General features: G+C 48.6%; 1 protein-coding gene and 1 long non-coding RNA gene across 4 annotated transcripts in view; both read right to left on the reverse strand.

The window, feature by feature from the left end:
* The window catches only part of LOC134733252 (uncharacterized), a 47,827-nt gene extending 24,598 nt beyond the window's left edge, over positions 1–23,229 (reverse strand). The window contains exons 1-2 of the long non-coding RNA XR_010116758.1: positions 23,109–23,229; positions 18,476–18,596 (exon numbers count right to left, since the gene is read on the reverse strand). This is a non-coding gene — a long non-coding RNA (uncharacterized lncRNA). The remainder of the gene's footprint in view (positions 1–18,475; positions 18,597–23,108) is intronic.
* XXYLT1 (xyloside xylosyltransferase 1) overlaps positions 1–25,188 on the reverse strand; it is a 196,759-nt gene that overhangs the window by 44,811 nt on the left and 126,760 nt on the right. The window lies entirely within an intron of this gene.

Below are 25,188 nucleotides of genomic sequence, written 5' to 3' on the forward strand. Positions count from 1 at the left end.
AATCAGATACGGGCCATCCATCCTATGGACTACATTAACGGAATGAAATAAGAGAAGCTTGTCAGTTAACTTGAGGGGTTTTTCTATGAAGTACTGATGAGCAAGAAAAGCAACATGCAGTAAATTTGATTCATATGATCTCATTTTTATAAAACAATTTTTAAAAACTTGTATATGTATCTATGCGTTGACGTGTGTCATAACTGTCTATGACTTTTATAAGCACAGATAAACATATGGGAGGATTCCAAGTTATTAAATGAGTTATTTGGTGTGGAGTAGGGGTCGGGGTAGCATGGAAACAAAGGGAAAAAAACCCATGCATCATCCCCTCTCTCTCACGCACACATGCATGCACACATCCAGGGAAAGAATAAGAACGAGGGGTCCCTGGCCGTCTTTCCCTCTGTGGTGCCTGCCCGGGGCTCAGCTCCTGTGGGTAGCCATCACTACAGAACACTATGGAGGGGACTAATTACATGCCAGTAAGTGTAAAGGTAAGTGGTCATCTCAGTGCCACTCAGCACTGGAGTTCCCATTCCCGGGCCCCTGGGCCACAGCCTCCCCGTGAGAATAACACTTGGAAATTTCCAGGAAGAAGAAATTCGCTCTGCTCAGGGCAGCATGTTCTACTTTTTGAAACGACTTTTTTGTGAGTTCTTTCTCACATGATGCTGAATTTCACCCCTTAACGCTACTACTCTCTGCTCCACGTCCTGCCCCCTAGAGCCACAAGGAACAAGTACATTTCCTGTCCCATATGAAGACAGAGATAATACCCCCATGGGCTTTCTCTTATCTTAACTAAACATCCCTGGTCCTGCCACCAGTGCTGAGCACTCATCTAAGGCATTTCCTGATGGTAGGTCAAGTTCTTACTCCTCCAGTGAGACACAGGGATTTTGATAATATGCAGGCGAAGACCCCAAATCTCCAAGCCTTCCCAAGGAACAAGTCAGCACTACCGCTGTCAGAAAAACTCTGAAGAAGATACAGAGCAGGGTGGGGAGGAAGGCAGTTTCAAAGGTCCTTCCAATTTCCTTAGGAGCCCCCTGGCCTGTGGCCACCACTAGTGTGACTACACGATGACTACCTCCCAGTTTCCACACCGGGCCCCCAGTGCATGTCACCGAGCTTGCCTGGCCATGACTTATGCAGGAAAGGCTGCACAGGTGACACCAGGTGTGGACAAGGCAGAAGGAACAGAAGACGAGGTTAGGCTCTGTGTCCTCGGGAAGGCAAAGGAACATCTTGGCTTCCTTGCAATCACCTTCTGAAGGGCTGTGGGCTGCGGCAGGGGCACTGGGCATTCCAAACTGGGGGAGAATGGAGCCTTCACAGACTTGCCATGGGCACCTATGCCCTAGGGGCATACACAAGGGACTGCAAAGGGAGGAATGAACCATGGTGAGTTGAACCTCATTAACGCGAAACCTACCAACCCAGAATTAGAGAGACCTGGGCCTGGAGTTGACCGCCCTAATCCCACAAACAGCTTTCATGGGTAAAAATAAGAGTACACAATGTTTCAGAATTCCCGAAGCAGGTGATGTAGTAAACTGTGGAAATGTAGTTCCCTGAAGGAGGAATCTTCAGTGGGGTTCTAAGAGCACTGCATTCCTCTGAGGCTCTGTCATTAGCTGTACATCAGCAGGCCAGTCACCTCTCTGCTTTGAGCCTCAGTTTTGTCTTTGGAAATAAGGCCAGGCGCGGTAGCTCATGCCTGTAATCCTGGCACTCTGGAAAGCCAGGGCGGGTGGATCACGAGGTCAGGAGTTCGAGACCAGCCTAGCCAGCACGGTGAAACCCTGTCTCTACTAAAAATACAAAAAAAAAAAAAAAATTAGCTGGGTGTGGTGGCACGCGCCTGTAACCCCAGCTACTTGGGAGGCTAAGGCAGGAGAATCACTTGAACCTGGGAGGTGGAGGTTGCAGTGAGCTGAGATCGCGCCATTGCACTCCAGCCTGGGAGGCACAGCGAGACTCGAGACTCCATCTCAAAAAAAATAAATAAATAAAAGGGAAATAACATATATATAGTGAAGCTGATATAAAAATCCAATAGGGGAAATCACATAAAACGACTATGTGACCTTAGATTGCTATATAAATATGACTTTATTGGTCCTGCTGAGGACAGGCAATGAAGGGTATCCAGTAAGGGATCTCGGTAGCCGGTATGAAATGAGTGACGGGGTGATAACATGAGCCACTTTTCCCAACAAGAAGACAGAAAGAACATGGATCAGAAACCAGGAAAGGATTAAAAGTGAATCAAGTGTAAACACACTCCTAGCCCAGGCCCCGCACAGAGTATACGGCCTGACACTGGAGCGACGGCTGGAGCTACATTCCACGACAATGAGCTGGATGCCCCCAGATGAGAGGAGGCCTCCAAGGGCTGTTTCATCCTCACTCCGCAGAACAATGCTGAGTCTCCCGAATGCCTCTTTTGTTCCATACGGCACAAACATCACAAACATCTTTTAACCACCCTGTGTTTTCCTAGCTGTTTGTTCTTTTCTCAAAGGTCCTAAGATCACAGAATCGTCTCCAAGAACAATAGCTGGGGAGCCTGTTCTGCAGTTGAAACAACAAGGTCAAGGGGTTTGTGGCTGAAGCAGGGAAGGCAGGGGGAGGTCAGGGGCTGGGCGGGGGGAGCAGCCTGTCCCTGCATTCCCTTGGGATGGGAAGTTCCCACTGGGCCCGCAGGATTCCTGCTCATGACGGGGGTACCGGCTGCCTGTCTCTAGGATCAGATTCCACTCAAAACTCACATGCTCTCTCTTTTCTCTCTGAAAACAAAAAGCTTAGATTTCTACTCTGTCTTCAGCCTAAGGCCTCTATCCAGGCTCCATGGACAAGATGATCTACTCAAAGGAGGGCAGAGCCTGGGTGTCCAGCAAAGGCCTCACCCCCACCCACACTGACACAGTAGCTGCCCCACCCTCCTGGGGGTGCCCCTCCCAACCCTACCACTGCCCTCTGCTGCTCAGATGCCCCTCCACCCCAGCCCCCATGGCCACAGAGAAAGAAAGCCTGGTAAAGAGCTTCAGGCTGGGCATGGAATCCTGGCTCCACCACATCCTGGCTCTGAGGCTGGCCTTGAACCATGTGTAAACCATCTGTGCCTCAGTTTTCTCATCTGGAAAATGGGAGTAATATTCCTATTGACCTTACAGCATTGCCATGAGGATTCAGTGACACTCCATATAAAGCAAGCATTGAGCACAGTGCCTGGCACAGGGTGCACCCCAATAATATTAACTAACATTATTATTCCTGTTCAGCTGTAGCAACAGAAACACACCTGTATTCCCCGTAACTATCGTTAGCATTGCTATTATCCCTGCAGTGTTCTCCTCGGATGGCTCCATGAAAAGTGCTTAGTAACTTCGAGAGTGAAACCCGTCTCATTCAGGATTCGGAGTCAGGATTTCCCTTCTCTGTGGTTCCGTCACCGAGCACCGACTCTGCGGGGTCCCGGAGGGGAAGACAAGGCAAGCTCAGGGCACCTGTGGAGCTGGAAGAGCACGGAGAGGGTGTGCGGCCTGGCTGGCACAGCTCCTGCATGTCATGCCAGCACCCACCCTGTTCCCAGACAGTCAGGGTTCCTAGGGCTTACTCCCCCAAACTCTCACCTGCAAATCAGGCTCACGGTGCTCCCCTACCTCCCTGGGGCTCACAGGCAGGAGAGTGTGAGGGTGTGTGACATGTGTTGGAGCTAAGATTACAGCTGGGTGGCCTGTGGGCCACACCTAGCCTGCTGCTGCCTCCTCCGTGAGCACCCCCACGCTCCCAGGGCCCAAACACCTGGGAACCAGAGCACACTGGCCAAGCCCTTGGAAATGCTGGATCTACCAAAGCCTCCCTGAGCTATAGGAAGGCCTTGGCCGCCCAGCCATTGAGAGGTCTGTCTTTTCACCCGAGGATGTGGTCTGCCCTCTACTCAGGCTACACCTCCTGAGGCCTTCCAGGTAGAAATTCAGCCAAGGACTGCCCCAGCGTGCGATTCAAAGGACAAGATGGTTGTGAGAGACGGGGTTCCCTCTTGTGCAGAAAGCCTTGGGTCGCTGCAGGCAGGATGGATGGAGAATGGCGCCCACGACCCGCATCTCTGCTCCTTTACCTCCTTTTGGCCTCCACGCCCTCCAGGATGACCTCCCATGACAGCGCGCCTCTAGACATTTTGCTCCCCTGCTGAATTCAGAGCCTCTGAAGGCTCCTCTTTGCTGCCTGGCCCCAGATGATGTTCTCATCTTTTCTGCCCCTACACCCCACTCTAAAACCTTCCTCAGTCACGTCGAGCATTCCCTGATCCCCAAACCTCCTCTGTACTTTCTAACCACTTGGGTTTGGAGCTAGCAAACATGCTGGTCCTATTCTGGAGAATGGCACCCAACAAGAAAGGCTGAGGGCCTCGTGCTGAGACTCTACAGGAGAAACTCGCCAGGTCGGGGGACTCAGGCAGCTTTATCCCAGCATCCTAGCCCTACCATCAACTGGCCCTGTGACCTGGGCAAGTGGCTACCCCTCTCTAGGCCTCAGGCTCCCCATCTATAATCCTGGGTGCTGACCAAGTCATCTCTAAAGGCATCGTCTAGCACCGGGCCTCCAAGAGAAAGCCCTGGGCCCTACACTGTCATCCTCCATTCCTCTTGTCTTAGCTCAAGCTATTACAACAAAGCACCACAGACTGGGTGCCCATAAACAACAGAAGTCAAGTTCTTACAGTTCTAGGGCTGGGAAGTCCAAGACCAAGGTGCCCACTGATTCTGTGTCTGGTGAGGACTGGCTGCCCAGTTCACAGATGGCTGCCTTTCCCAGTCTCCTCATATGGTGAAGGGGTGATGGAGCTCTTCAGGGTCTCTTTCATCAGGACACTCATCCCATTCATGAAGCCTCCACCCTCATGACCTAATCACTCCCCAAAGGCCCCACCTCCTGGGGCCATCACACTGGGGGTTAGGATTTCAACACATGATTTTTGGGGGGATACAATTATTCAGTCCATTGCACCCCTCAATAGTCTAAAAGGGCTGAGGTTAAAAACGCAGATGGGAAAAGTAAAGCTCTGCTATCCCCCCATCGTCCAGGTGAAGGTGGAACACCAGCTCAGTGTCTAGCTGGAATGTAGTACTCAGTAGTAGTACAGTAGTACTGAGAAGTACTACTTGGTAGTACAGTAGTAGTAGTACTCAGTACTCAGTAGTACTCAGTACAGCAGCTCAGTGTCTAGCTGGGAAGTCTAGCTGGAAAGTACCCCATGCCTGAGCACCCCAAAGCTGGGTCCTAGGAAAGCCCACAAACAGGTGAGAAGGGATGAGTCCCAAGGCCCTTCGACTCCACAGGAAGTGGGAGGCGACTGTCAGCCCCAGCACCACAGATTAGTGGGGAAGCTGAGAGAAAGAAGGAAGTTTCCAGCTTTTTTGGTTTCACATTATTGACGGCACATAACACACTCCCCTCACCACCCCATCAGTGTGACAGCGGGGGCGACACGCTCCCCTTGGTGGCTCATCAGCAGAGTGGGAAGAGCATCTGCTATCTCCACATCGCTGTGCCTGGGGCTGTTTGCAGCCCTCCAAGAAGGACACTGAGCGCTCTGTGCTCAGAGGCAGGGTGTGGCCGGCTAGAAAGGACCAGGTGCTGTAAGCCAGGAGCCTGGGCACTGGCCTGGTTCTGCAACGAACCAGCTGGGTGACCTTGACAAAGTCACTGTTCTCTGATCTCACTTTCCTACACTGAGAAATGAAGGAGCTGGAGGAGATGATCTCCGTGTTCCCATTCAGTGATGGCATTCTATCATTCTACTAAATGGGAATGACAACCAGATCTAATCAGTGAGAACTCATTCAACCAATATTTTTAGGTACCTTCAATGTGCAAGCCTCTAATTTACCAAAAAAAAAAACCCTACATTTTTTTTCCTGAATGGCTACAGGCAGTGGAAGGAGTGGAGGGGCCCACCACCTACCCATCATAGTGGACAAATCCCGCCAGCACAGCATAAGGGACTGCCTAAACCCCGCCATCAGCATCCACTCCTCAGAGCCTCCCCGTCAGCAAGCCCCCCTCTCCTGGCCGGCTGACAGAATTAGAGAGGGCTTCACCTGTACCAATCTTCCCTCTCCTGACTGATGAGGTTTTGGGGATTCTGGAAGAACACGGAGGTGCTACTGCCTGAGTTACTAATGTCGGTGATATAACAGAGAAGGCCTCCCTGGAATATCTCTGCAGGCAGAAGACGAGTGAGTCCTGAGGGCTGCAAGGCCTGCGTCTGAAGGAGCTCGTCAGCTGAATTATTAATGGGACTCTGAATGCTGCTCAAGTTTCCCCTGACAGATGCTTTCGCCAGCTGATGGTTCTGAGACCAATTAAGAATGACTGCAGATTCCAAGGCAGTGCCACCACCAGTGAGCATCTTAAATGTCTCCGGAGCCCACTGCAGGAAATTCACAGCCAGCCATCTCCTCAGACGCAGGCACGATAATCACAGAGGAAGGGGGGCACCAGCTGCTACAGGGTCTGGGCCACTGCCCCATATCAACTTCTGTCCCCCGCCCAGGGCATCACCAGAACCCTAATGGCTGCCAGCAGGCAGAGCAGAAGGCCCTTCAAAGATCTTTGCAGCAAGTTCCAAGGGTCCTAAAGCCTCAGGAAAATAGGTATCATGTGAACAAAGGGATCTGGGTCAAAAAGCTTAAAAAAGCTAACGCTCAACAAAGCTAGACAGGACTGTGTACTTCAGGACTTCTAGGAGCCTTTACTGTGCTCCGTGAATCTAGAAGAGGGGGAATAAAATGTATGTATTTCTCAGACTTACTTGATCATTACATCCTTTTCTTCCAGGACACGTTCTGCGATTGGTGTTCCATGGAACTCACCTTGAGAAGTGTGGGTCTAGACCACAGCCCTCATTTTACAGACAAAGAGACAGAGGGGCAGGGTGGTTATGCAGTCAGCCAGATCTCAGGTAGAGTCCCTCACACTAAACGGCAATGTTCTAGGTGCTTGCCAGCTGCTTTAAGGAAAATGAAAAGGTTTTCTATAGGAACTGACCAGATGGTTGAGGGCTGGACTGAGATGCTTCTTGGAGAACGATGGGTATAAATCCAAGACCTAGGACTCACGTGGAAGGGAAATGGTTTGCGATGGCAGCATGAGAGAGCTCTGAGACTTTGGGCCTGGCACGGAATAACTTTGTTTTCCCCTGGTAATTTGTCTAATGTTTCTAGGCCTCCCCCTCTAGACTGTGAATTCCGTGGGGGCAAGGACCATGTTTGTTTTGCTCACGAACGCAGCCCCAGCACCTGGCACAGTGTCTGGTAAGCAGGCAGTGCTCAGGAAATATTTGCTGACAGACTGATAAACTAATGAGCACATGCCTTACTGTCTACTTCCAAAAACCCAAGACGCTTTGAACCCCGTGGGAGTGTGGACCCCACATCAACCTCCAGTATCACAAGGCTGCCCTTGCTGGCCGGGACACAGTCAGCCAGGTTCCAGGGACCACAACTCCCACTAGAGCCAAGCAGAGTACGGAAAGGGGCTGGCTCCAGAAAGGCTGGAGTCTGAGCCGGCACCGGAACCATTTTTCACGGATGCAACACACATCTGTATTTTCTATCAGGCTGCCGGGTGCACAAGGCTGTCATGGGTAATTTGAAGGACAGAGTGAAAAGAGCAGCATGAATAAATGGCATCTCAACTTCTTTCAAGCTAACCCATTATTTATTCATTTATGACACATTTACTGAGCAGTTACTCACAGGGAAAGAGAAAAAAATGAAAGGCTTGATCCCCGCCCTCAAGGAGCTGATAGAAAAAAGAGAATGTGTAAAAAAGAGAAAATGAGAATGAGAAAAAAGAGGTGTGTAAGGGACCACATGACAAGGGGGACAGTGATGTCAGAGACACCGAGGCTAGACGTGTCCCGAAGAGCAGGGGAGGGGGCCTGGCTCCAACAGGGAGCTGAACCGATATTCAGCTAGGGGCCTGGACATGATGCTTTTGGCCTCTACTCCTCCACCTTTGACCAAACAGTCCTAAAAGTAGGGGAAGCCTGGGGCCTGGGCCTTTCATCCCCATTTCCTTCTATCGGGGGGCTGGGGAATTGGGAGAGCAGCCCAGGGCAGGCTCTCCTTAGGTAGGGCTGTAGACCAGGAGGGCAGCCCTAGCCTCTCCACAGGAGGGGCACAGGAAGGAGCTCAAAAGGCCAGGATATGAGCTCACAAGGCTGGTGGGGGTGGGCAATGGGGAAGAGCCCAGGAAGGGCAGCAAAGGGCTGTGACATCTGCCCTCCCCACCACCTGATTCAAAACTCTTGTGGTGGGGGGTCATCCTCCATCAGAACGCAAGCTCAATCAATCCCCTGGCCCCACACTTCCCAATGCAAATTATCTCAATGAAGCAAAGAAACCATATTGATTTTCAACTGAAATCTTGCCTGAAATAAGTTGAAATGTTCATGATCAAAATCTGTGGCCAGGAGATGGGATCAGACCTAAAGGCCCTGTTGGCGCCAACCTGGTAGCAGGTGTCGGCAGAGATCTGCATGAGGACAGTCCGAGGCAGTCACAGCCGCTCCAGCAGGTGCTCACCTCCCACAGCAGCCAGAACCCCGCCCAGACAACGCTGCCCTCAACAGGGAAGGTGTGGGCAGCAGCAGCTCTTCCGCCGGTTCACGACACCCCGAGATAACTGAGAAAGACACAGGGAGTACCCCCAAAACCAAATGGAGGCATTTCTGCTTTACAGTCAGCAAATGAAAAATGTCAGCGATGACCTATGCCCAAATCACATGCACGCCATAAGGTTATTTTTCAATTTCTGTTTACTGCAGACCCGCCTTGGGCAAGCTGGTGCAGTTTTCTTTTTCTTTAGTGAGTTGAGTGCTACTCCTAACACACAGGTGAGGTCGAGAGGCCCACTCAGTGCCACGTGAGGCAGGATAAGGCCGTGAATGAAAGGCTGCCAGACCCAGGCCTGCGGAAGCCACAGTAGCCACAGAGCTAAGCGGTGGGGTATTCGTTCCCGCACCTGACCCTCTTTGGCGCTGTCCTGGCTTCTGGCAGGTCAGAAGTTACCTTCCCACTGGTAAATGCGATTGGTCATTCTGTGATCATTCATTCATTCACTCATTTACATTAGTCCAAATGTTCGCTGGGACTGCGTACAACAGAGCATTGTACCAAGCACTGGGGACATAAAAGTGATGAAGGCACAGTTCCTGCTCTCTAGAAAGGAGCCCATGGATTTGGCCTTCCACCTTTGGTGTTCTCAATTCTGCGATAGTATCGGCAAAAAACCCAACCAGGCAAAAAGGCTTAACATTCTCCACAGGAAGGAGGCATGCAGGGACAGAATGTCCATTCGTGAGAAAAAGGAGATACAAAAAATAGACATCCCTGGAGGGCTCCTCCTCCTCCTTTCAATTTGATCCCAACACTCCCCTCCCTGGAGAAGACAGACTGTTCGACAGCATCGCCACCCCATCTGCCAGGTGGCCGGAGGGAGCAAATGCACGGCCTCCCAGGGGCCCTCTGCTCTGACCTGGCTGCCTGGTGGAAAAACACTACAAATCTGGTAGGAGGTGATTTGATTTTCTTGCCTGGTTGCGATGCAATTATGGTGTTATAAAACAGAGGGACCGAAAGGCTCTCACAGGGAAGCAGAAGGAAATGCTCTTTTCATCTTCCCATGTGCCATTCTGTAACTCGACTGCAGCAACCTCCATTTTACAAAATGTTCCCTCTGTGGATTTTCAGAGCCAGGCTAAGAAATTGAAAGAAGTCTTCAGGGGTAGAGGTGGGAAGAACCTGAGGGACCTGGGTTGGGCATCTGCGTTCTAGAAGAGTCTTCACTTTGCGAAAAGCCTTCTCCAACACAGCTCCCCAGTAAACCTGAGTGTTCAGAGATCAGTGCTTAAAAGAGAGGCCTTAGGAAGGGGGACACAGCAAAACTGGAATCTAAGTTTGGGGATTATCTCACACAATGGATCTGACTCTCAAGCATCATTCCTAGATTTGGTTGTGTGTTACTCCTGGGTATCTTCGTCAGTTCCTCCAGGGATGTCATGGGCTTGCTAAAAAGGTGCTGGAATCAAAATTTTAATTCACATATTTTTATTGATTTAGTTATTCCTCAGGCCCCATCTACTTGCAAAGATTTTGAGGCGGCATGTAATAAAGAAAATATAGACAATGCTAAAATTTTTAAAATAGTCAGGTGTGGGGGCTCATGCCTGTAATCTCAGCATTTTAGGAGGCCGAGACAGGAGGATTATTTGAGCCCAGGAGTTCAAGACCAGCATGGACAACATACTGAGACCCTATCTCTACAAAAGATCAAAACAATTTTCTGGGCATGGTGACACGTGCCTGTAGACCCAGCTACTTGGGAGGCTGAGGCAGGAGGATCACTTGAGCCCAGGAGGTTGAGGCTAGAATGAGCCATGATCATGCCACTGCTCTCCACCTTGGGTGACAGAATGAGACAAAATATATGTGTGTGTGTGTGTGTGTGTGCACGTGTCTGTGTGTATAATTTTTTTAAAGAGCAAAACGCCATGTAGAAAGAGGAAGTATTAATAAAAAGTAAGATATTTGATTGATCAGAATGAATTTTGAAGGGTCTCTGAAATGATTATATAAATCATTGAAAGAGGTAATTGTGCAAATGTGTACGTCACATAGGCTGACATAGTATCAGAGCTAGAAGGGAGATTAAACATCCATAAATCCGTCTCCTCATACAGATAGTTGGGAAACTCAAGGTCCAGGCAAGTGAAAGAGCCTGGCATGCCAGGAGCCCAGGGCCCATGAGGACCTGTAACCTGCAACAGGGCCAGGGAAGCTGACTGCACATGGCCACACCACTGGCAGGAGGCAGATTCAGAACACTTCCGTCCCTTTCTAGCATGCAGTCCTAGTCTGCTCAGGGAAGCGTTGATAGCTCAGCCTCAGTACAGCCCCCCAGGGAGGCAAATGACTGACAGACGCCTGCACATCCCTTCCTACCTGACACACCACATCATCACCCACCAGGGCGCCCAAGCCAGAACCCCCGGTGCATCCTTAACCCATAGCGCATTCATCCTCCTTTCCAGCTGCCCTCCTTAAATCTCATCTCAGCCCCAGGGGTTCATGTTTTCACTCCCCTCCAATCTAATTTCCATCATGCAACCAATGTCAACGTCCTAAAATGAAAATGAAACCAGACCTCCCCATCCTCACCAGGATAAAGCACAAATGCCTTTGCATGGTTTATGAGGCCCTCTGTGTCTAACTCCTTGGACCAGCACTCTTACCTGCACACCCTGGGGTCCTGGACTAAACTCTCATAGCTCCTTAAACTACCCTGAGCCACTGCTCCTGTAGCTCCCTGGACCTAAAATGTCCTTTCCTCCTGACCAACTCCTACTTTCCTTCCAATATGTCACCTCTTCCTGATGCCTTCCCTGATTACCTCTAATGGGCCTCTCCTATGTGTTTAGAGCCCGTCATCACAATACTTATCTGTTACTTGCTTACTTGAATGTGTCCCCCCTTGTATAAGCTCCTTGAAGGTGGAGACTTTTATTTCTGTCTCTTCAAATCTTAAAACACTGGTACGCAATAAATATTTGCCATGCAAGAATGACTGGCTGATTGAATAAATGAAAGCATGTGCCAACACTGGAAGATTAGTAGAACCATCTTGTCCAGTGGCCAAGAAAAAAATCCAAATGCGAGATGAGTCATTTTCATTCTCTTGGAAAGTAAAAAGGCAACTAAATCATTAAAATGAAATGAAAATTTTCATCTTTTAAAAAATGACTTTATACAGATATGTCAGTACTTAATGCTTGTTCTATCCTGGAAAAAACATTGTGTGTGGGGAAGGTCATGGCTAACATAGAGAGGGACAGCAGAGTTTAGCGTGAACACTGAAGTCTGCACTTATACAGCAGCCATATACATCCTCCTGCCCTCTCTCTCTCTCTCTCTCTCTTTTTTTTTGGTAACAGCTTTCTTGACATATAATTTAAATACTGTACAATTCACCCATTTAACATGTACAATTCAGTGGATTTTAGTATGCTCACAGAGTTGTGCAACTATGACACAATTTTAGAATATTTTCATCACCTCAAAAAGAAATCTCGTACCCTTTAGCTATCGCTCCCCCAAAACTCCTGGACCACCTGCCCCAGCCCCAAGCAACCATTTTTGCCTCGTCTTCTGGATATTTCATCTCAATGGACGCATATAGCGCGGTCTTCTGTGACGGGCTTCTTCCACTCATCTTAATGCTTCCAAGGTGCATCGTGCTGCGGCATGTATCAATTCTCCATTCCCTCTATGGCCAAATAACACTTCATCACATTTTGCTTTTCCATTCATCAGTTGATAGACATTTGGTTATTTCCACCTTTTGGCTATTATGAATAACGCTGATATGAACGTTCATTTGCATGTTAGTGTGCGGGCATATGTTTTCAGTTCTCTTGGGTGTCTATACACCTATCTAGGAGTGGAATGGCTGGTCATGGTAACTAAGTTTGTGAACAGCCAGACTGTCCTTCAGAGCAGCTGTACCACTTCATATTCCCACCACCAGTGAGTGAGGGTTCCACCGTCTCCAGCTCCTCACCAGCACCTGTTATTGTCCTGCCTTTTTTTTTATTATAGCTGTCCAGTGGATATGAACTGGTATCTCATTGTAGCTTTGCTTTACACTCTGCCTGATGACTAACCATGCTGAGCATCTTTTTGTGTGCTTTTTAGCCATTTGAATGTCTCTCCTGCCATTTTGCCAGTCTCAGTAAATACTCAGTGCAAGGTACTCAGCTGCCAGGATTTCCTGGTCGATCTGTGGTCCCTCTCTGAGGACTCTCAGGTACAGCCCCAGCATGCCCACCAACAGGTAGGAGTTGCCCATTAGCACCTTTCGAGATGACTCTGGAGCTGACTTTGAAGTGACAATGATCACACACAGTAGACCGGGACTATCTGAATGCAGCCTGCTATCTTCTAGAAACCGCTAGGCAGGGCTGGGCTTAGGGGGAAAGGCAGAGGTGAGTGAAGATGGGGTGGACCTTGCTGGTCCTCAAGAACTTTATAACCTTTAGCTGTGGAGACACCAGGTAAGATTAAATAAATGCTTTAACCAAGTCATTAGCAGAATGCTTCAGAAACGGAGGAAAGAGGAGAGGTGATTCCAACTTAAGGGTCAAGTGTAGATCAGGGAAAGGGTTCATGGAAGTAGCTATGCTAGAGCTCAGCTTACAAAGGAAGTAAGTTTCCACAGCCAGAGTTGGGGAAGGACATGCTATGCTAAGAAATCAGCCTGAGCAAAGCCCTGGAGGCCAGAGGAGGAGAACAGAGGCCACAGGCAATCCGGAGGGGCTGGGCTCAAGTCAGCACCTTCAAGAATCTGAATAAATGTACCCATGGCCATACACAACAAAACATGCATACAATTTCAGGGTGTGGGGAGAAGGGAGAGGAGGGTGGTGAGGCTGAAAGATCAGCTTGAGGCCAGATTGGAAGAGGCCTTCGTGCTGCACCAACTGTGGCTTTGTCCCATATGCTCCGAAAAACAAGGCAGAGCGGGACTCAGTGGTGACAGGATCCCCAAGGGTCTGCTTAGCCCGGGACCTGCAAACACAACACCATTGCCAAGACCTGCAAATTCTGCAGGCAGGACCATTCAGGTCCCTCCTTCGATGTATCCCATGTGCCCCCTACAGCCTATTCTCAAAAATGGGACACAAACAGTGTTCTCCCTTGTGCTGGCCTGTTCCATCGGCCAGTTCCTTCCCAAGCTGCTGAGGAAGCAGCCTCGCTTTGTCACAGGCATCCTCATTACCCACTATCTGACCCCCACATGGCTCAAACACCCTAGACTCAGAACCCGAACCACCCTCTTTCCCTCTCCCCATTCATTTCCAAACACACACAGTCTTCTTTGTTCATGAAAGGGACGGGTGATCTGACTTGCCTGAAAGGCGGCTAGATTTTTCAGTCCTAGCTCCACATTCATCAGCACCTTACAAGCAAGGGCAGGCCTTGGCTTTGCACTAGCTGTTGTAGAGCAAGCCTGACATATAGCCTTTGGCTAACTATAGCACGGCTATTTCTGCAACTGCAGCAAAACGCACCACAAATCAGCAGTCACAAAGAATGGCTTGGAATCTGCTACAGCAAGAAAGTGCATCTCCAGAAAGCTCCATTCCAGCTGTAGGACACTTTTCCCACTCTCTTCCCTCCACTGTGGTCCCAAGTCAACAATGCAAGCGACAGTTCAAACTGAGAACTGAGACCCTCCTTCTGAGAAGGCCACTCTCAGAGCACAAGCAGGGGCAGGGCCAGGGTGATGAGGCAGGCAGGAGGTGACAAACCTCTATGGTAAATGTTTACCAGTGACCCCACCATATCCAAGCTAATTTCATAGTTATCACAAAATATATAATATTACCACACAGTGAAAAGAACACTGGATTATACTTGAGGCTTGGATCTTCCATTTCCTAGTTTTGTGACCTTGGGCGAATTCTATAAAATGAGGACACTATCTTTGCTGTCTATCCCTGAGGGCCTCAGTGAAGAGGTTTGGCAATGAAGACGGAAGTCCAGGCAGGTGATCAGCATCTAGCAGGCCCAAGAGGAAGATGCTAGAAGCCAGCCAGTGAGACTTGGGGGAGCCAGGCGGGACCTCACTCCTAAGGAACTAAGGAACCCAGTGGGGTCCCTCAGTGCCAGCCTGCAATACCCAGAGGACAAGGGTAGCATGTGATCAAGAGCAGGGACTCCAGTGCCACACCGCCAAGGCCTGAAGCCCATCTCCACATTTACAGCTGTGACATGCTGGCCATGAGCTTTTGCCTTTCTGTGCCTCAGCTTCCTCACTTCTAAAATGGGGATAGAAGTAGCACTGGCTTTCATGGAGTTGGGATAATTAAACATTCCAATGCTCCAGCCTGGGCAACATGGCAAAACCCCATCTTTACAAATAAAACAATTAGCCAGGCATGGCAGTGCACCTGCAGTCCCGACTATTCGGGAGGCTGAGGCAGGAGGATCACTTGAGCCTGGGAGGTCAAGGCTGCAGTGAGCCAAGATCGCACCACTGCATTCCAGCCTGGGCAACAGACTGAGACTCTGTCTCAAAAAAAAAAAAAAAAAAAAAAAAAAGAAAGAAAATAAGTACTTAGAACAGTGCTTGGCACATGACACACATTCATTAAGTAGGAGTTGTTATTATTACAAACTATGTCTCTGTTCACCTTAATTTAAACTGCATTTAAATTGCAGTTTGAGAGGTAGGCAAAGTTTTTGGAGGAATTAATGACATCGGCCTTCACTGGGGAGATGGATACACCTAATCAGAGCTGAAGAGCCAAGGAGGAACGCCACAGTTTTACTCTTGGCTTGCTTGGAGATTTGCAACTGACACCTGCCAGCCAGGAGACCTTAGTGAAGCAGGATTCTTAAAGACTAGTAATAATCATCTTTCATAAATACATGGAGTACTTCAAGGTTTACAAAGATTAATGCTGAGATGCACAATATGATTCTCATTTTACCAATGAAGAAAGTGAAGCCAGATTTTAATTATTTGCTTACTTCCATGCACAATTCTCTTTCTACCAAAACCATATATTCTGATGGACTAATTTTCTGGTTAACAAGGGCAGAAGTAACTACATTCCGTAAACTGAATCGTCCTGCTGAGTTCTAGTGAAGCAAAAGCTTACAACATCGTAAATAAAAAGCCCTGCTTAGGGTGGAGGTGGCGGGCAGGTGTAAGCACCAGCGTGGTCTCAGGGACCTGACAGAAGGAGGGTGGCGGGCGAGAGAAGGAATCAGGCAGATTAAGGGGCATGAAATGTGAAGAGAAAGACGGCTGAAGCCCCAGGTGCCCCGCCTGCTGAGCAGACAGATGGCTGCAAGGCCCAACGCTCTGATAAAGAAAGGAAAATTAATTTTTCCTGAATGGCCCTGGAGTCCCAGCAGCTGACATCAGCAGGTGGATAACTAAGCCAGCCCTGGGGGTGGGGAGTGGGAGTGGGGGAAGAAGGGTGGGAACTTTCTTCTCAAGTAAGAAGGAAAAAACTGGAGAATTCAATAGGTATCCAAGAGTTTCTGGAAGTTCTATAGGCAACTGTGATCAAAGACCTTCAGGAGAAATGTGTCCCACAAGTGACAGCATCTACTGAACTCTAAAAATGAACGTGTCTGCACCAAGAAAACTAGATTTTCAGCTTCCAGCATGATAAACATTTTATATTTGAATCACCTCTGCTATATTGGACAAGCAGAGGCAGACGATGTGGTGTGTCAAAGGCTCTCAGATGCACACTCTTGGCAACTTGTTGCCATGCAGCGTTGTATATAGTCATGCACCACGTGACGACGTTTCAGTCAACGACAGAACACACAGACAGAGGATGGTCCCAGAAGATTATAATGGAGCTGAAAAATCCCCACTGCCTAGTGACGTCTTGAGGATCCTGACCCTGTGCAGGCCTAGGCTAATGTGTGTGTTTGGCTTGTTCTTAACAAAAAAGTTTTAAAAAATTAGAAACTTAAAAAATAGAAAAAAGCTTACAGAATAAGGATAAAAAGAAAAAGTATTTACTTTTGGCTGAGTGTGGTGTTTCATGCCTGTAATCCTAGCACTCTGGGAGGCTGAGGCAGGAGGGTCGCCTGAACCCAGGAGTTTGAGACCAACCTCGGCAATATAGTGAGACCCCTGCCAAATAAAAGATAGACAGACAGAAAGAACGAAAGAAAGAAAAAGAAAGAAGTTTTTGTACAGCTGTACAATATATTTGTGTTTTAAGCTAAGTGTTATTACAAGAGTCAAAAAGGTTTTTAAAATTTAAAAGTTTCTAAGGAAAAGAGCTTTGGTAAGCTTAGGTTAATTTATTATGAAGAAGGAACATTTATTCCTATAAATTTAGCATAGCCTACATGTGCCTGAATAGAAAAAGCTTACAGCAGTGCAAAGTAATGCCCCAGGTCTTCACACTCACCCGCTGACTCACCCGGGGCACCTTCCAGTCCTCCAAGCTCCACTGATGGTAGAAACCCTATACAGAGGCACCATTTTTCATGTTTTACTCTTTGTACCGTACTTTTTCTACATTTAGGTATTTTTAGATATACAAATATTTACCCCTGTGTTATAGCTGCCTACAGTGTTCAGTACAGAACCGTGCTGTACAGGTTTATAGCCCAGAAGCACGAGGCTATCCCCATACCATACACCCCATTGCTCCTAGGCTGCAGACCTGTACACCATGCTACTGTAATGAATCAGCACACACATTTCTGTTCCCAGCAGCTGACAAGATTAATCTTCAGGATGCCAGGAAGGGACTCGGAGAAAGCTACAAGCTGGGGTGCTGGCTTCCCCGGTAAGAAATGTATGTCTGCATAGAGTTCCTCCAGACAGGCCTGTTCCCTGCCTCTGAAAGTCTGGCAGAGAGGAAAGGCTTTCCATCCATATTTCCCACTGGCTGGCATCATGGCGTGAAGAGGGGTGTGTGTGTGTGTGTGTGTGTGTGTGTGTGTGTGTGTGTGCGCGCGCGCGCGCACGCGCACGAAGAGCTATCAGCTATTTCCAAAGACGACTCAGTAAATAAGAGCTTTTCTGTAAATCTGAGTATCTGAAGGACTTCTGTGGGGAAAGGTGTGCGGACATGTTTTCGTTTGGCATCAGAGTGAGTTTAGCAGGGGCAATGGGTAGAAACCACAGGGGCGTAGATTGTTTTAGGTTTAATAGACAGAAAGACATTCTAACAAACTCATCCAATCATCAGATAATGGGCTGCTCTGAAAGTCGCCATGTCCCCACTGTGGGAGGTGATCAGCTTGAGACTGACAGATCCAGGATGCTGCAGGCGGAATCCAACATGAGGCGAGATGCCCTCGGTGTCCCTCCCATTCCCAGAATTCTGCGACGATATCAACAGAATCTATAATGGTCTGCTAGAGTTAGGAAAGACAGTTCAATTCACCTTTCTCATTTTACACAGGAGGAAACCAAGGTGGATAGGAAGGGACTTGACCCAAGGCACCTGAGTCTATCTTTCCATCCTCTCATCAAAAACAGTGAGTCCGCGGGGGCAGGGATGTTTGTTCAGCATTTCAGTGAAGAGAAAGGGGTGTTGAGAGATGGGAGGGAGGACAGTAGTACAAGTGGCTTCCATTTTCCAGAGCAGATGACACACTGGGCACTTCCACACTTCCCTGGAGAACCCAGGCTGGCTCAGAACACAGTCCCCAGGCCTCAGCACCAGGAGGCTGAGACCCATGGGAATGACACTGCAGCAGAAGTCAGCTGCTTTTGCAGTACATAGCAGGATGGGGTTGCTGTGACTGAAGAGGCAGACATGGAAACTCAGACTGGAAGAGCTTTCTACTGTAGAAAAGAGGTTTTTACTGTGGGAAAGAGATTTTCTACGGTAAATCTTTGCTCTCACCTTAGATGGATAAATGGATGGACGGATGGACAGACGGGGATGGCAGGAAGGCAGTCAGGTAGGCAGGCAGGCATTATTCTAGTGCTTCCATAGGGTAAGAGAAAGGCTCACCGGACTCAGGCTGCAGACATAAAAAAGTGAAACCCATACCCTCTGATAACGACAAACATTCCCTCTATGGTGTAGAAGCTATGAATGGCCTGGCTGGATACAGTTTCCACTAAAACCTACACCACTGAGATTTCCCAATGATCAAAAGCCCTCAGCAACAGTCTGAGAGCAGCCATGCACGGCTCCCTTTAATTACACACTGATCACAGCATCACCAGGGATGTCACTGTGCTGGGAGGAAAAGCGATAACATCATTTTGCTGGAGAGACCCGCACAGGTCAGAGCAGAAATACAGCCTTTGCCAAATGTGACTGTGGACAGAGATGAGAGATCCACTCGGACAGGGCTCAAACGCCAACATAGGAACCTCAGTGCTCCTACAGCTTTGAATGAAGACTATCTTTAACATACACGTGTATACTGCAAATCCCCCCCGCCCCCAAAAAATGGGACTCAGTGACCCAGGCTATAAGGTGGCTGAGAATGAGACTGCAAAACATCTCAAGATCTGCTATTTCCTAATTCAGGAAATAGAGGATGTGGTCTAAGAACCATCACTCCAGGACCTCAGGGGCATAGGGGACAGGCAGGGGACTGAGACCCGGAACCTGGGTTCTAGTCCTGACCAAGCGGCCCTGGGTGAACGCAACTTACCCAAAACTTAGTGTCTTCTACAAAACGAGGATAAAACCACCTGCATTCTTATGTCACTGAATTAGTATGAGGAGCAAATTTAAAATATAAATGCAAAACCAATTTGCACACAGTTGAGCACCGTTCAAGCACACAGGACGACAGCACTGCTATAAGCCCTGGCCAGAAGCACAGGAGGTGAAGTGGGCAGCTCACAGGATGCAGGGAACTGCCAGGAAGGCTACTGCATGTCTGTCAAAAGGCATGGAGACTTCAGCTTGGACAAGAAAAATAAATAAATAAAAACAAGCAGAGGTCCAAGGAAATAAATAACTTATTCTTTGTTTCTAGACCATTTTTAGAAGTGGCGTCGAAGGGTAAAAACCTTCATCAGAAAGGCCCGGATGCAGAAGGCAGGATCTCAAACTGAGAAGTGAGCACAGGAGCGAGTGTCTAAAAGGAGATGATTACACTGCGACTCGTTCGAGTCCTAGGAGGCTGTCCACAAGCTCAGGCTTAGCTGCAGACAGCCAACGGGATCCTTCAATCATACAGGTACAGCCTGCCACAGTGCCCAGGTGCCTCATCAGCTTGCTGTGGCCACGACGGAGAAGGGGCACTGAAGGGAAGAAAAAAGTGGAGGGAGAAAGAAAGTGGGGTGTGACACTTTCTTCTGGGGCAGGGGAAAGGGTGGCATGTAGGGACAGGCACATTACAAACTGAAGTTTGAGATGCTTTAATAATGGTGCTTCAAAAATCCTTGACCCCGTATTGTTGGAAGCTATTTTCAGCTTGTAATTTACAAAACCACACACGGTCAGCTCCAATCTGGCCACAGCTTCTGCACCTTTGCCGTTGGGCTTTTGGCACTGGTCTTCTGCACCATGGATAAGAGCACAAAGCCATGTTTTCCCACATGGGTAAAGGGTGGATAAGGGTGTGCACCTGCCTGTAACCTCAAAGGGCGTGAAGAGAAAGGGGCTAGCAGCAGCTTCATCCAAGGCAGAAAGTGATTCCCTCCTGCACAGCACACTTCCTTTCTATGCCAGGACAAATTCCTTCTGGCTTCAGAGGTGGTGCTACCGCGCACTCTACAGTTAACCTCTCTGTGCTCTGTAAATACTGCCCGCTCTGGCTTTACAGCACCAAGGAAAGTTATGGCTTGTATAGGACACGGAGAAAGGGAGAGGGCTCTGATGGAGCTGCTCTGTGCTTAGTATTATGTAATGTGTACATGACATCATTGCATTCTCAGCTACTTACTGAGTACCCTTAAGTGGATCCTGAAGGCCAGTGATTCTCAAACAGGAGGAAGAGAGGGGACATAAACCCTTGCAGGTCAGAACTGGCAGGCAGGCTTTTTCAGATACATCCTTTCTGGCTGCATAGCAACATGTGAGTCCCAGATCTCAAATATGCCATGGAAGGGGGGGTTCTCGTTTTATAGCCCATATGCTGGGTGTCTCCCCATTTTACAGATGAGGAAACAGAAGCTTTAAAAGGTTTATGTATGTTTCGCAAAGTCATTTTGCCAGTAAGTGGTGGAGCCAGAAGTCAACCTCAACGACAGAAACTTTGCCAACATTTTAGTCTATCTCCACAATGGCAATAAGAGAAGCAAGTTTCTTTTCAGGAAATTTAAGTGATTTGGTTTTATTCCTGCTAGGGACTTCAGTTCCCTCCCCTTCATGCCATCATTTGAAAACAATAACCAAGCTTTAAAACTACAAGATGTAATTAGGAAGCTGGACACTGGCTGGAGGAATGGTTTCTGTGCCAGGCCCTACCTAGACTGGATTTGTGAGACTGGGAGGGGAGAGGCTGGGCAATATTTAACTAGTCAAGGGCCTGGTCCTTGACTAATAAGGTCATAGCCTTGCAGAGGGAGACACGCATTCACGGGAAGTATCTGTCCTCCAAGCCTGAGGGGTGAGGGCCACAGCTGGGTGCAGGTGGCCCTCAGGGAGGCTCTATGGAACTGGCGGCATCTCACCTGCGCCTCAAAGAATGAGCAGGGCATATAGAAAAGTGGGCTAGAGGCCAGGCACAGTGGCTCATGTCTGTAATCTCAGCACTTTGAGAGGCCGAGGCGGGTGGGTCACAAGTCAGGAGTTTGAGACCAGCCTGGTCAGCATGGTGAAACCCTGTCTCTACTAAAAATACAAAAATTAGCCAGGCATGGTGGTGGGTGCCTATAATCCCAGCTACTCAGGAGGCTGAGGCAGGAGAATTGCTTGAACCTGGGAGGCGGAGGTTGCAATGAGCCAAGATTGCACCACTGCACTCCAGCCTGGGCAACAAAGTGAGACTTCATCTCAGGAAAAAAAAAAAAAAGAAAAAAGAAAAAAAAGAAAAGTGGGCTAGAGAGAGAGCATCCTAGTCAGAGGGAGAGCATCCTCAAGGGCCCCAAGTGTGGATGACACCTGTGTGGATAACAGCCAGGGGTTCAGTGCAGCTGAAACAAAGGTACAAGGGGAGCTGGCGAGAGGAGAGGTGGACGCAGGGAGGGAGTAGCTGCCCCCAGTGTCAGGCTAAGGAGTTTGGCTTTTAAAATTAGTCCAATGTCTAGCGTACAGCAGGTGCTCAGGAAAGCTGGAGAGAGGGAGTCATCAGTTAGTTTGGGGACATGGAAGTGGGTAGGTGGTCCCTTGGCTGCAGAGCTTGGAGCTGCTAGTGACCCAGGAGACTACGTCCGATGTGAAATGAAATTGAAAGTTGAGCAGAGAGTCTGGCTAAGGACGTTCTAAGATGCGGAAAATGATATGGAGGCAGGGAGAGGGAACCAGGCCCTCAGAGTCAGAATAGGCAGCAGGAAGGACATAAGGCCTGCTGCTTACGGATCTCTCATCTCTGTCCACAGTCACATTTGGCAAAGGTATCTCTACGTCACAGGAGTGCGGCCACGGACACTTTCACGGTGTGCTCAGCCCCTCAGCTGCAGGCATGGGGTGGCCCTCTAGGCTATATACCTCTTGAGGGTGGGGCCTGTGGCTTGTTCAGAGCCTGGCCCTTAGCAGGCCCTAAAGAAGTAACTGCGGAATTCTTCACTAGATAAACTCAGATGTGCCAAGATGATAAGACAAAGGCCCCTTTCCAAAAACACTCTCATGACTGAGGCCAAGCCCACATGAATCTCCTAAGTTGATCTTGGGTAATGCCAGGGCCAGGATGCATAGGTGAGTTTCACAATGGGAGCCTGTGTTTCCATTCCATTCCCCTCACAGAGTTGGGGTGAGCTGGGCTTGGCTGTATTCACCAACAGCCCCTGTGGACTTCTCCCAGATGAGGACCCCTCCCAGCTTCTGGAGATTCTGCGGCAGACACAATACAAGCCCATCCAGGAGGCATAAGGTGACATCTCCTGAGCCCTACGTGCTGGTCTAGGGAGCAACACCCTCTCTGCAAGGCATCTTTAGGCTCTCTGGAGTACATGAACACAGGTGAGTCATCCTTTTACAGTCACAGGCTGAGAGGGTGCAGCCCTGGTGAGATTCTGACTTGTAGCTAATGTGCACTAAAAGCAGCTCTTGGGAATTTCTGAGACCAGCCAGAAATCAATGGTGACAATAAAGCATTTACACTTTTGAGCAGAGTTACCTCATCTCAACTTCGATTCCTTGATTCCTTCTGCATGGAATTATGGCCAAATCCCAGTGGTTAGTTCTCAAAATTAGCAAATTAGTCTATAGGCAATGTTAGCACCACCCAATAGAGAAAGCCTAATCCTTCCTATTCAACCCATGCCCAAATTCCAGCTCAGGAGCTGATACGGACTAGCAGAGGATGTGGGGGGCACCCTTGCTGTTATGGACAGCATGTATGTCCCCCACCCAAATTTACACGTTGATGTCTACATTAGTCTGTTCTCATACTGCTATAAAGACATACCTGAGACTGGGTTGATTTATGTAGAAAAGAGGTTTAATAGACCCACAGTTCTGCAGACTGTACAGGAAGCATGGCTGGGAGGCCTCAGAAAACTCACAAGCATGGTGGAAGGTGTAGGGGAAGCAAGCACATCTGCACATGGCAGCAGGAGAGAGAGTGAGAACAAGAGAGAGACAGCACAAGAAGGGGGAAGCACTACATACTTTTAAACAACTGGATCTCACGAGAACTCATTCACTATCATGAGAAGAGCAAGGGGGACATCCGCCCCCATGATTCAATCACCTCCCACCCAGCCCCTCCTCTAACACATGGGGATTACAATTCAATATGAGATTTGGGTGGGGACACAGAGCCAAACCATATCAACATCCTAACCTCCAGTGGGATGGTGTTTGGGGGATTTGGGGGAGTTATTAGGTCATGAGGGTGAGGCTCTCATTATGGGATTAGTGCCCTTATGAGAGACATGAGAGAGCTTGCCTCACCTCTCCCTATCTCTGCTCTCTCCATCATAAGAGGATACAAGACGGCCATCTGCAAACCAGGAAGTGGGCCCTCACCACATACCTGATCTGCCAGCACCTTGATCTTGGACTTCCCAGCCTCCAGAACTGTGAGCAATAAATTCTGTTGTTTATAAGCTACCTAATCTATGGTGTTTATTACAGTAGCCTGAACTAAGACACTTGGTAAGGTTCATTTATACAGTCAGGGCACTTTTACTCTTTACCTTGAAAGTCCAGTCAAAAGCCAAATTCCAGTGCAAGAATAGTCCAACACTCCCCTTCTGGCTCTAACAGATGATAGGTTCAAGTACACTGTGTTACGTGGCTCTGAAACAATTCCAAACACTTGCATAGTTTGCTACGTGAGTGTCATATGTTTTTCTATGATAAGAACTTGGAGTGAACTCTCCTTTCCCTTGAGAGAAAATGTTACCTCATCAAATCTTATAAGACCCCGCATATGACCTCAACTACTGGGCTTCAAATTATGTATAAACCCAAGGCTTTGACATTCTAAGACCTCAGGCTATGGCAGGGCTACACTGTCAGCCACCTCTCTCAGGTGGCAAGTTTATGCCAAAATGAGGCCATGCTCTTAACTGCCTCTTCAAAGACCAAGAGCTCAGTGGGGTCATGCTCCATTAGCCTTTGAGCAAATCTCAGAACCCTTGCCAGCCAGCGTCTGCCAGCCAACGCCTGGGAATCTAACGTGTTGTCCAGCATCTCCACTGTGTGGGTCATCTCTCCCAACAGCCACCTGTATAAAGGTACCCCTCACACTTTAGTTAGACTTTACGTCCTACAGAGGCCTGCTTCCCACCTAATTGAGCGACTAGACTCTAGTAATTTTGGAAGCCACTCACTCCGTGGCTAATGCATTCCCTGAGAGAAGTGTTCTCATTATTCTGCCCCTTTTTAGGCATTGTGAACCAAAGGAAAACAAAATCTCTTTGTGTAGCAATAAACCACGTGATTCATGTAATCACAACTCTGATTGTCTCCTTATTTCAACCATAGAGAACACGATGCTGACCCCAGCGGTTATTTCTGACCCCAAATACGTGAGCCCTCCACAGCCTCTCTCCCCTGCCTTGGTTCCCTCCCCAGCCTCTCCTCTTCCAACCCTCCCTGCTCTACCACATCACGCTTAGGAGGCTGGTGTCTCCCGAGGCCTGGGACAGCCCTGGGTCACACTCGTTGTCCTAGCGCCCCCTCCCCAACCTTTGTTATCAAAAGCGTTCTAGTTTAAACAATATATGAATGGTAACTATTTCTCATGATGTTTATCTTTACTTGCTATGGTGGGCAGGCAGATCTAGAAAATGGAGTCTTTGGTGGCAGGGTCTCGTTCAGACTGCTCACACTTTGGTTCCCACTCTTCTTCCTTTTCTTCCAATTTTATCCCTCCTTTTGTCCCTGAAGGAACTTATCTTAGCTGGCAAAGACACCAAAATGTATCCTATGAAAACCGTAAGCCTGCTGTATGTCTACCACAAATTCAGCTATCAGTTTTCTATTAGTCCACTGAAAAAAGGGACACCTAATTAGTTGTACAGAAGGAAAAAATAAGT

The sequence above is a fragment of the Symphalangus syndactylus genome, chromosome 17 (genome assembly GCF_028878055.3).
Source record: "Symphalangus syndactylus isolate Jambi chromosome 17, NHGRI_mSymSyn1-v2.1_pri, whole genome shotgun sequence".
Lineage (NCBI taxonomy): Eukaryota > Metazoa > Chordata > Mammalia > Primates > Hylobatidae > Symphalangus > Symphalangus syndactylus.